Below are 12,767 nucleotides of genomic sequence, written 5' to 3'. Positions count from 1 at the left end.
TTACTGGTGATGAAATAGGCTAGACAGCTTTTGTGGGCTCTCTGACTTGAGAAGAACGAAAGAGGCTGCAGACACTTCTGGGGGGGGGGGGGGGGGCGAAGGAATGGGACAGATAAGCAAAAAGATGGTCTTGAAGTATTCAGAAGTATGTTCTGCCTGGCAGGAAAAGCAACAAAACTGCTAAGCTGATCTTCAACGTTAACTAAGAAGGTTCCCTAGAAAAATTCTCCCTACCCTCTCCCTGCTTTTACCAGGAGGTGGATGAGAAAACCAAAGGAGAAGCATTAGCTTGATTAAGGGTGCTAGTTTAAAACAAATAGCAAGTGAATAGCATTAGCCTCAAAGCAACCTCCTTCTGTCCTATTAGGATTCTTTTGGCACAAAATGCCTTGCAGGATTATTTTACTGAGCTCCCTGTGCAGTATTTCCTAAAGCAGCCTTTGAATACGTTCAGCCTTGCGGTTGCTTGTACATGTTAGAAGCCTTTCTGTATTGTTGGTTGCATAAAAGAAAGCTTTTGTTTTTTCATTGTGTGGTATTTGTTCCCCTCTCTCCTCCTTCCCCACGTGTTTATGGAATCCTTTATCAGAGATGGAGAGATGGGGTTATTTTTGTGGGGGGTTGTGGGTGGGCTGGCTTTCAAGGTGGAGAGCAGCTTGGTTAATTTTCAAAACTAATAATTTTCTTTGGGCCACTCTAGTGGCAGTAGCAGGCTTCAAATTTGGCTTCCATGGAAACCTACTGCCATGGTAACTGAAAGGCCTGACAGTCCTGAGGAAATGTTTGCTTGTACCCTTCTTTCTCTCCTTCTTTCTGTTTCTCATGTGATGTGTGTGTGTTTGGTTACCCATGCCAGATTCAATCAGTGCATTCAAAATGCTCCAAGTACAGAAATGCACTTATTTTGGAAGAAAACAAAAAAGTTCTAAAAGCAATGGTGGTATTTTGCTGACACTTTTGTGAAAAAGCTATTGCAAGTCTGGAGGGAGATGCAACTGACCCACAAATTCCCTCCTTATGGTAGAAACTCCTGAAGTGAATGCTTTGTCTTTAGATTATTTTGTGGAGATTAGTTAGAATTAGATGCTTTGAATCTTGCCCTGTGCCCAGTTAAACATCTGTAATACTGAAGATGGTGAGAACTGAATCATCCAGTGGCTGAAAGACAGTAACAGTGCTTTGATGGGTCCCTTCTAGCTCACTGATTTGATGCTAAGTTTTCTCTTGCTGCTTCTGAGTGCTAACTAACCGGGGTCTGAAAGCAACCAAGTTTCGCGGGGTAACAAGCAGCCACAGTGCAGCAACTTTGTTCTAACTGAGACTGGAGTGGAGGGAAGGGAGAACGGGGCCTTTTGAAATGTTTTGCTAACCAAGAGCAAGGGCAAGGACTGTGTGGCAGAGAGAGAGCAGAGTAGCCTTTAGGCTCATGAAATATGCTTTCTGTCTGATCCAGAGTAAAGCTCTTGACCCAGCTTGCCTCTGGATCATACAAAAATGCAAGTAGCCAGCTGTTAGACAACACTGTGTATGTCTTGGTGGCGACCTTGTGCCCCCTCTGCTCCCTCACCCCTAAATCATCCTGGACTTCAGAGAATGTTTCTGGTCAGCTAGCTGCCTTGGGAATTGTGATCTCTGCTCTCAGCTCCAGGCTGCTTGTGGAGAAAGCAAAGATGCCACGTCTATTTCCTGCTGCTTCCCCCCCCTTCCCCCCCCCCCTTCTTTATCCAAGTGCTCACCTTCCAGCAGCTTTAGGTCTGCTCGCTTAGTGCAGGCGATGCTCCAGTGAACTGCCATAGCCTCAAAAGACAGTTGTGAAATGAAAGGGAGAGACAGCTCATGGAGCTACATGTAGAAGGAGAGCAGACAGTGGCCGTGACACAGGTTGGTGAACTAGGAATATAGGAAGGGCCAGATCCTGTCCTTTGCAGTCATAGAGAGCTATGTTGTAGGACCAAAGCCGTTATGAACTGTTCCAGATTTAAAGGGATTACAATGAGGAATTACAGTTACACCTGTGTCTTTCTGTAGTGAAGTTTTGCATGGCTTAATTGCAGTCTGCTTGACAAGTACACTGGCCAGTTTTGTGGTCTCAGTGCCTGCTATTTTGTATTGGAACCACAGTGCAGGAGTCCTGCCTCCCAATTCTGGGGATGCAGCAAAGAGCTGCAGCATTCTTTTGTTAAGAGCAGAAATAATGAGATCCCTATACGGATGGCCTTGTTTGTCACTGAGCTTTGCTGAGATCTTGTGTTGGTAACACCAACAGCGCAGTTGCTTCTGGTGATGGGGGATGAAGGAGGTTGGCTTATCTCCACTTGCAGAGAGCAGCTGAATGGAAGCAAAAGGCTGCATGGAGCCAAGATAACAAGTCGTGCCGAAGAGGGACAGGGAACAGCTGTGTTCAGCAGCATCAGGCTGTGAGGAGGTCCTGTGGGATGATCCAGGAAGTGGGCTCCTTTTAATAGGTTGCGTGGGAGTAATATGTTTTGTTTGGCATTATCCATGAAACATGCTATTTTCAGAGAAAAACACGTATATCCCTGCTTTGAAAACCTTTTGTGGGGCAAATACCTCCCACGCCCATCCAAAGTACTGATTTCTGGTACGAAGCTTCCAGCTGACTTCAACAGGCATCAGGTCACACAGTGACTGGTTTTCTCTTATATTAAGTTGTGTCATATCCTTGTTGCTCCACAGAGTAATCTTAGGATAATTTGGGTGCTTTCAGGTTGTATTTACAGTACACTGCCAATGCTCTCCAAGCTAAGCTGGGAACGCTATCCATGCGTTTTGTTGCCGTGTTTTGTGAAAGGATTGTGTTACCCCTGACTAGCAAAAATCCCCTTTCACCCCCTGCATAATCTTCCACCAGCACCTGAATGCAGCTTTCCTTACTTCCTGTCTCATACTGTCCCACAGTTACATCATGCCCTGGGAAGTCGATTTTTGTGGCTTTTCATTGGAGTGGAGGGCTTTCTCTCTCGTCTCTACACGTGCTCTCAGCTTCATTGCAATGCAGGAGGTGGTGTCTATAAAACTGCCCCCTGTTCCAATTCATTTATTTTACTTAACAAGCCTTGAAGCTGGAACAGGTTCCAGATCATATGGGACCACGAGGACCATACAGGGTTTGGCCATTCTCTTTCTTTTCATTATAAATCTAAACTTATGTTGCCCGCTTGTGCAGCTGTGTAAGCCTTCTTCCTGCTATTCGTGCCAAACGTGCTATTGTAGCGTTCAATTTCTCCATGCAGTCATGTGGCAGAAAAACAGCAGTGATCTTGTTGTAGCAGCTTGTACACAGCCCTAGGGTTTGGGTTGAACATGCAGAACAGTCTTGTCTGATTCTGAACTCACCACGCAGTCCCTGCTGCCCCTGCAACCTCCTGTTGCAAACAGAAAGCTGCCCACGTTACCTTCTCCTAGCCCAGAAAACTTAGGCACTTTCCTGTGATTGTGTCTCTCTGAATTTCAGGACTGGCAATCACTATGGCATTGCAAAATCTAATTACTTATTGACACAACTGCCTGCAACTTTGGTGAAAAATAAATGGTGTAACAAAGGAACTTCTTAATTGGGAGGGTAGAAGATAGAGATTACAAAATTGTTAGAAAACATCCCATATCCATAATGGAGAGGGATCTTATTGAAATTCCTTTTTTTGTTGGTGTTTTTTTTATCATTCCCTTTTTTTCTTCCTGCTATTTCTTCAGCAGATTTAATTTCTTTGCATTTCCCTCCTCTTTTGCACTGTTTTTTTTCCTCTTGTTCTGCCTCTTGGGGAGCTGAAAATTTGGGAGAAGGAAGGAGGCAGCTTTCCCAAGTGTTTTGTTTTAAAACCAGCTTTGTCTTTGTCCTGCTTTGTCCCAGACAGCTGTGTTCTTTTAGAACTGGAAACCTCTGTGGTACATAAGTAAGGTCTACTCCACTCGCTAGCTAGGAAATGAAACGGTAACTTGTCGTGGACCACTCTGTACAGATAGTTCATGTCTCCTCAGTGTAGCGTTGCAAATGTACACCTAACATTGTCATCAGAAAGTGATCCTGTTAGTATTTTCTTTTTTGGGCTTCCCCTCCACACGCGTTATCCCAAAGGATGATGAATCTAGGGGGGGTCTGTGGGGAAGACATTAGGTTAGCACTGGAGCTGCTCCAAAGGGAAAAGTTGGCCCATCTGTTCAACTTGTATCTCATGGCTTCCCTCAAGCTCTTTGCAGGGCTGGAAGTGATGTAAGCTCTGTGCCCTGATTTGCTTGCTGGAAATCAGGGCTACTTGCCTTTCCTGCCTTGGAGCATGATGTAAAGATGCCATGAGAGGTCTGGGTTCTAGAGAGGGCTACAGGAGAGCGTGGAGTGAACATCTGAACACATCTGTGGACACTGTCTACCCATTAGTTCATGCATTGACCTTATCTTCCAGTATAAATAGCTCTGCCTTCTTCTAAATGTTATCCCACGTGATCATATCCTTTCTCAGCCTTTGCATGCTTAGGTAAACTCACCAAGCCCTTTGGGTGGGAGAAGCTCCCCGTTTGGACTCCAGCTGCATGCACTAAGGCATGCCGGTGTCTTGCACACTATCACTGATGCTTCCCTATTTCCCCAGAAACAGCTCACTTGATTATTTTAAGATTGCCCTGGTGTGTGGGTATTTTTAACCAGTAACTTGCTTCTGCACACTCCATCCTTTCGTCTCCTCTGGGAATAATAAGACAGGAGGTCAAGTCTTCACTATTACAGCAAAAATTCTAATCGCTCCCTAGCCGCGTTTTTCTACTGTTAAATTTCAGCTCTGTTATATTAAGGTTCTCAGCATTGTGTTCATGATATTCTGGTCCTCTTGTAAATGGTGGCTCAGTGTCATCAGCAAATCTCACCACCTGACTTCTTGTCTGGCTCACCAAGTAAAATAATTTAATTGCTTGATGAATTCTGTTGCTGTTGCTTTCTCCTCATTTGTTCTCCTCTTCCGTAGCATAAAAACTCTGGCTTCTATGCAAATCCCTCTCTTAGGGACTCACATCACTGATGTTACTTCTGCACGTGTGGTGTATAACCAGTCTCTTCCCATCTCTTCACAAAAACATAAAATCTATTCGGACAGTGCTTCTAGGTAGAAGAGAAAGAACCTGTCTGGGAATTAATGAATAGGTGGTAGTCTGCTGCATGATCTGTACTGCTCTTTCAGGCTGTACAGTACTTAAAGGACTTGTTTCCTAGATCTCCAGATTTAGGTTTTTATCTTCACATGACAATTAAAATAAGCAGATCCCTGTAGCTTATAAAGATTCATAAAACTCATTGCATTTTGTTTAGCACAGTAAATACACAACTCTAAAAGTAGAGAGCTGTGTGGTTTTTCCCCCCTTCTTCTGTTTTCTTCCCTATTCCTGAGTATTTTTGACATAGCCAGAATTTTGACAAGTCCAAATTTCTTTTGCTCTTGCTTACCAGTTGTTATCTAAATCATAGCGATCCTGTCTCTGAACTCTTCAAATAACACCCTTCCTTTACCTTGCTTATACTGATGCTGGAATATGGAGAGATGCCCGTGCTCTAGTCTGCCTGGTGACTTGTCTAGTGATGGATTTTCTCTTCCATAAGCATGAAGTGTCTCTGTCACCAACTCTGTTTCTCTTCTCAGGGAGATGAAATCTCCTACCATAGGCTGTATCCTTAGTCACCTCCCTCTGGAGATAAGATTCAGAGTTTGTCCCTGGTTTTGTCCCTGCACGTGCAGTTCCCCAGCAACATAGGGTTCTTGATTTTGACCACCCTGCTAAACTTTGTGCCAGAATCAAGCATTTTCCCTTTTGCTTTTCAGGTCACGTGAGAGTAGATAGTGTAAGCCAGACAAACCTGACTTTCCCATTAGAGCTTTTGGTCTGATTCAGGGGAGCAAGCTGCCACACGTCAACTTTTCTTGCCACTCCTTTTTCACGAGTGGGGTAAGCTCTTTTGCATTACATGGTATTTTTTATGCAATAACAACGTACACATAAACTACTACAATGGAGCAACGTGGTGAGTTTTTTGTGTGCTGAAAGCCTTTAGCTGCATGTGGAAGTTCTCCAACATCACTAGTTATTCACAGGTTGCACATAAACAGTTTGCTTAAATTATGGTTTTAGAAATATTCCCCTCTTGAATTTCTTCATTATCAGTTCAAGACAGTAACAATATAATACAACATCTGAGTTATAAATGCCAGGTCCTGTCTGCTTTCATGCAGCTGATCAGCTTTGCCTGAGTTCTTTAGATGTGTTTAGTCCCATGACTGAGCTTCAAGGAATGCTGCCAAACTTTACCAGTAGCACCAAAGTAAATAAGCTTCCCTTTCCTCCCTGCTCTTGCTGTGTGGGTTTTTTTTGTCATGTATTTTTTCTTCTGTTGAATAATTCAGCTAATAGGCTGGCGCTTGAGAGCTGTGTTCTCTAATGAGGGAAGCAGCTTGCCAACTTTTTATCTTTCCAGTTGTTTGACTGCAAACCCAACATCGTTAACAAATCACCATGGAATAGCTGTGGAAATACAGACCAAAATGTTGTTGTCTTAACATAAGTGGGCAAGGAGGAAAAAATACACAGCATCAAAAAACCTAAGCCCTGCACAGCACAATGAAGTACAGAAGTGAAGCGTGTGTGGAAGGAAAGGATGATAATAGAAATCTCTTTGCAGCCTCACTTAATGTCTCACAATATCTGCAAGCAGGAAGGCAGTATGGGAGAAAGGACATTAACTCTACAAAGAGACACAGTTGCACTAATTCAGAGGATGAGTGTGGGTGTATCTGTTGGCAGCTGTGCTTCTCTCCATGTTTATGTGAATAAAGGTTTGTGTATAGAGGGATTTTTTTCCTTGTTAACATGATTTTGTTTTTAAATCTGAATGTTTTACAGTCCATGTGACACAGATGGATTTTCAAAAATAAATATACATGATGCCTTTTTGCATATTGCTTAATCTACTTCAGATCTGCATTAAGGCTATATTAGCTTGAGTTTGTTCAGGCCAAGATTCACACTGACATATTTGAGACAAATCTTCAGTCCTTAACCCTCCTTGCATTTTTTCTTTCCTGTATCCACTTTTGCTTACCATAGTAGGGTTCAGCAGCTCTAGGTGCCTGGATGATCACACTTGGTCCCCAAGCAGGCGAGAACGTTGTCGAGGTCCTGCACCCCCTTTGCAGGACACAGCTGCCATAACTTGGAAATCACACAGAAGTGCAAGTTGGACAAGAAGTAGGACCCTAGATAAAGTAAATCATCTCCACGTGCACAAGACAAGGATGGGTTCACTTTATTTTAGCCTAAATGATGCTCTCAGAACAGGCCCATAAATTCAGGGGCTCGTTTTGACTCTCATTTTGGTGGTTGTGGCCAAATACGTAGCTAAGGTACTGCCAAAGGATGGTACCTGAACATCTGTCAACAGCAAATGGGCCCTTTTCACTTTTGTGTGATTTGACCGTGGTAAGTAGAAGTGGATGGTTTAGCACTGTGTCCTGTTGCACCCACAGAATGGGGGAGCTGGCAAAGCATGGACAGAAACAAAGGCTTGGGAGTAGACCGTTATCTGTTATTAAGGACAGACGCATAGAAAGATCCTGGTCAGGATGTCCAGCAGGCTTTTATCCCTGAAGGATTTGAAAACGAATCCCGTAAGAACTTGGCTAGAAATCTAATATCATCTACTTCTTAACATATTTGCTATTGATTATTAGCTAAATGGCTATTTTCTGGTTAAGTAGCAGTAGTTTAGTTGTAGGGAAGGTGTGTGCAACGCCCAGGCTTTAGCTTTTTGAAGCTAGATCATGTGGGCATGATGGGAACAGCCAAGGTCTGAGAAGTTTTAATAGCGCTTTTCAGCCAAAGGTATCAATGTCGTTTGCATTTCAGGGATTAGGAAACAGAAATTTGGGAAGCTGATGTGGCTCAGACAACTTCCTCTGCGTCTAGCAGCTTGCCTGAGACGAGAAATCTCATCTTCAATCCCCGCCCAGTGAAATTCTGCAGCTAAACTAGAATGACACCAAGTGCTGTATCTGAGTTCGACATCGTTATCTTAACTGTGTGATACTGTTTTCTGCACTGCAGGGAAGATGCTCATCCTAGGTCTTGGGCCCAAATTCTCAGCAGTGAATGTGGGATGAGACACTTAATGGGATAGGGACTCTTATCTCAAATCTTAACTTAAAAAATGTGCATCTAAAAGACTCTCACACATGGGAAAGGTCCCTCCTGTGCTAGGTGTTGAACAAACGTGGCTCCAAGAGAGTGTCTTGATCCCAGGAAGTATGTTTTCTAATTTCTTTCCTATTCCATTGCCAGCATTTACACAAAATGCAGAACACTGAGCTGAATGGCAGATCTGGACAAAATTTGGCAGTTCTGAATTGAGCTAAGCCTGTTTAATTGGAAATTAAAATCCCACTCATCTGGTCTGTAATTGCTATTAAAGGATCCTTTGAAGATGCAAAGCTGAATTAAATCAACCTTACTATATGGACATCCAGGGAACGGCACCAAATCAGAGCAATTAAAGATCTGACTTGTTACGTTTGTTTGTGCTCAAAGCCTGGGGAAGAGAAATTGAGATGAGCAAAAATGATGATGGTAAAATAAATAAAAAATAAATAATGAAAATAAAAGAAAACAGACGAAATGAATGACTGTGAGATCTCATGGAGCATTGCTCAAAATGGGCCCTCAAAGAATGCTGACTTGCAACTGTTGCTTCCTGAAAGGCAACTCCTCTTTCACTTGCACAGAAGTATCATTGAGCGCCCTCCTCTCTGCCTCCTGCTTGTTTATAATCTATCTTCTGTTTTCTATCAATCTTGCTAGTTTCTTGGTCCTTTCTTAAGCTATTAGTGGCAGGAGCTAAAATGCCCGTTTGCTTCGCATAGCAGGGATGTGTGTGATACGAAGCCAGATGGCTGCCAAGATGAGCAATCGAGAGTGTCTGCGTGTTATTAATTGCAGCTGCTGTTTTTGCAGTTGGAGGTGATGGTAAGGTTCCCAGCAGCAGCTGGGAACAGATGGACAAAGAAGGATCTGGCTTGGTGGCATGTGATTAATATCCACTGGAATGGGATGTGCTCAGCACCAGTCTGGATTTGGGCCTGCTGCTGGACAGTGGGATCATAGGGATGGATTTATTCTAGCTTACCAGTAAAGGTGATGGCCAGGAGCCCGCTTAGATGTGCTGATGTGATCCCATTGTATTTGGTTGAAGCTGCACTGATTTACATTGCTTCTTGCCATGTTTCCTTTGTTTTGTTCTTACAGCTGCATTACATTACTAAAAATACCTAAAAATATATCACTTACTGAGCTGCTTCCTGTGCTTGTTCTTGCTCCAGGCACAAACATCCATCTCTCCTTAAACACCTATTGCATCTGCCTATAACCCGCAGCCTCTGGCAATCGCTAGCTTAAGGACTCCATGAACTAAAGGCATGCTGTGCTGTCAGCAAAAAGCATAGATATTCGTTTCCTTTACAAAGCTTAAAGGAGACTTGCTATTCCATGTTCCCTTCTTGCCTGATTCACCCATGACACAACACTCCTACATCCTTGTGGCTCAGGAGACAAGCTGAACTTTAATTGATGTTATTCTTGATTCAGGATGTTTCAAAGTCTGGTCCTGTAGATGACGAATTTTGCTATGCACCGTCTCCTTAAGCTGTTAGTTTGCAAGCTGTCTTCTGGATTTGCATTGATAGCAGTTTCAGAGTTTGGCATTTTAACTGCCTCCTCTTCAGGGAAAATCCTGCTCTTCTGGTAGGAGGAACAAAAGAAGCTGAAAAGAGTCCCTATAAAAGGAACCTTACATCAACAAAGTTGATGTAAACTAGCTTAGCTTGTTGATGTCGTGAGAACTATTCCAGTTCAGAGCAGGAGAGAATCTGGCTTGTCATATTTGGATGCCTGTGGTGACGCTAGTGGCCTAAGGTGAGTATCTGGCTGGTGACCACCCGGGTACCTAAATCACTGGAAACGTGTTTGAAATTTTTTTAAATCTGTCTGTATCTGCCATCTTGCATCAAGGTTGATTCCTGCCAAGCCAGCTCTGTCCGTGAGAGAATTTGTGCCTCAAGCACAGGGAACCTCTCTGCTGAGAGCTTCAAGCATTTTGACACCTGTAATGTAGGTTTTTCAAATGTGAATTTCCTGTTTTTGGCTTATTTACATTTGTTGGGATAGTGACATTGTTGTGTCAAGGGTATGGTGTTGCCTGGATTTTGGTTTCTGAGATGATACTAAGGTTTTTGTATTAGGACACAACTGATATCTCCTTAGGTTTCCTTTCCGGAAGAAGTCTTCAGCCTTCACAGGGTTGAGGATGAGCTGACCTGCAGATTGGGATGGGATAAGATACCTTTTCCTCCAAATGCAAAGTATGGGAGTTGTGCGTGTTATTTACCCCTAAGATCTTGATAGGCCACAGTGGCTCAGTTACATTCAACATGATGGCTGTGCACAGAGCTGTCTCTGAGACTGATTCCAGTTTGATTCTATTTCTCAAAAAATGTATTTCCCATATAAAAGCAACTTTTTATATGTTTAGTTACAGGGGTATCATACACAGTTACGTGTATTTTCTGTGCATATGTTCGCACATACAATTGCTCTAATTCTGAGCTTGGCTATTTCCTCTCTCATGTGATCTGACTACAGCAAAAATTAAAATAAAGATTAGATTAGTTGACATGGTAACAGCTACCCCTGCCTCATATGACGCACAGATTCTGTGAAGCGAAGGAGCACATATCAATTTACACTCTTCATTTTTGGGACACTCAGGGTTCAGCTCTTCCCAGGAGGTCCTCTGATGACACCAAGTGATATCTCCCTGTTTCCACTGAGCAGACTTATTCTCTTTGATTACTTGTATTTACAGGAGTTTCAGAAGTGCTGCCATCATCCCTTGGTAGAAACAGTCTCATCTCCATTTCTGTTTCTTTATTAAAAAAACAAGAAGAGCAGGTAAACAATGAAAAGGTACTGGTTTGGGGGGATACTGAGGCAGTGAAAGATATGCTCAGGATAAGGAGAATATTGAATTGGGGGTGTTTCTTGTGGTTGAGTTTAAGCATGATAGCTGCAGGCAAAGAGAAGGGTTCAAGGCAGCCCTGTCTAGCCCAGAGGGCACATACAACCTCGAGCATCAGTAGGGCAGCCAGAGATGGTGGGGAGGAAGGATGGCTTCACATCTTTCATAGGCTCCCAGCGTTTGAGTTCAGTCCCACTGCTCTGAGGGGTGTGTGATGAAGGGCATGTTTCCCGCTCTCGGTAGACAGTGGAGTCCCTTGTCTATATTCAGCATTTCTTTACTTTTCAGTAATTTATGCTGCTGGGGTCTCTGTCTGGAAATTTCTCTCAGCTGAGAGACAGGTAACTGTGCTCGGAGGGAAGGAAACAGCCAGGATCTTGTAGGGCATCAGTGCAGTGTGTGTGTGGACTGGAGTTACATGGCTAATAAGTAATAAGTAACGAGGAGGAGAATTGTCACATAACATCAATGTTTGTGAATTAGCAAGGAAGCACACAAATGCCGGTAACTCAAATTTGCCAGGTTGTCTTGGTTCATTTGTTCTCATGACATCAAAGTTTTAAAGACTTATGCTTTGTGTTGGAGAAAAGTAAACATCCTTGAGTAGATGTGGTCAAAATAATGATGTCTTGTGGTGTTGAAATCTCACTCATTATATCTCCCAGCTGTTGGACCTTTTAAGGCGTAAGGATGAATTGAATTATTGGGTCTGCAGGAGAAGAGCACGTAAAGAGATAATATAGTTGACTGCAGTTAATGATTGCTAGTGTGTGCATATGCACATTATAAGGATAATAGGCCTTTTTGATTCTTGTCCTTAGACACGAATCCCTGTTGTCTTTCAGTCTTTATTCATGATCCCTTCTCAAAATTTGTTCCAGGGCTACGACTGATCCCTAAGTTACATCTTGGAGGACAAAGGGTGAAGTTGTGAGCTTACCAGTAGCGAAGAGGTGAGAAGGGAAGATTGGAGGATGCCCTTCCCTCTGCTGCTTCCCATATCTCTTGTTATTCATTCTGTTCCCTGCTACTTTTTCTTTCCTTCTCCCAAACAAGTGTAATACAAGTCTGCACCTCCAAAAAAACCTGCTCACTTCAACTGCATCAGGTATCTAGTTCAGCCACAGACTGACCACGTGATCTTGATGAAGCATTTTGCAGAAGCGAAGGGGAAAGTAAGATTAATACCACCACCTTGGAAAAGGGGGGTTACAAGCCTCCCTTGAATCACTATTTATCTGCATGACTCAATTGGGTACCTGATTTCCAGTTGCGTAACAGACTCCTTCCTGAGATGCGTAAGAGTGAAACCAGAGCTCACAGCCTTTAACCTTTGTTGAAAACTTGAATCAGCACAGAGATTTTCACTGCCTGTAACACTGTCCAACTATTATAGACTCTACTGCTCTAAAGGGACCTGAAGGAAGAGTCAGCGCAACAAGCTTCCCTATCCATATATGTAGCAGGGTCCTTCAGGCTCCAGGATTTGCACACTGTGGGTATAGGACAGCCCAAATTGACAGATAATTCCAGGGTTAGGGATGAAGCAGTGTGGTAAAATCTGTGCCTATAAATAGCCATATCATGTAGACTGTCCTGGCAGGGACAATCAGAGCCTCCTCCTCACTCTCATAAGCATCTGGCCCTGGGGTAATGGAAACTGGCTATCCCATCAGTCTAGGAACAGCAGGATGCCCTGATTATG

At 43.3% G+C, this 12,767-nt stretch overlaps 1 protein-coding gene across 5 annotated transcripts in view; it reads left to right on the top strand.

Annotated features, from left to right (window-relative positions):
- Nucleotides 1-123: 123 nt before the first annotated feature.
- The window catches only part of TMEM275 (transmembrane protein 275), a 40,632-nt gene continuing 27,988 nt past the window's right edge, over nucleotides 124-12,767 (top strand). For 3 of the 5 annotated variants that reach the window (XM_068953035.1, XM_068953034.1, XM_068953033.1), the window contains exon 1: nucleotides 632-12,015. The gene's annotated coding sequence lies outside the window, so the exon portion shown is untranslated. Of the gene's footprint in view, nucleotides 12,016-12,767 lie in introns of all 5 variants that reach the window. The other 2 variants (XR_011142601.1, XR_011142600.1) reach the window with 2 other exon arrangements.

This window comes from Struthio camelus, chromosome 8, assembly GCF_040807025.1.
Source record: "Struthio camelus isolate bStrCam1 chromosome 8, bStrCam1.hap1, whole genome shotgun sequence".
Taxonomy (NCBI): Eukaryota; Metazoa; Chordata; class Aves; order Struthioniformes; family Struthionidae; genus Struthio; species Struthio camelus.
The sequence above is the reverse complement of the archived record's forward strand: the minus strand, read 5'-3'. Positions and strand labels throughout refer to the sequence as shown.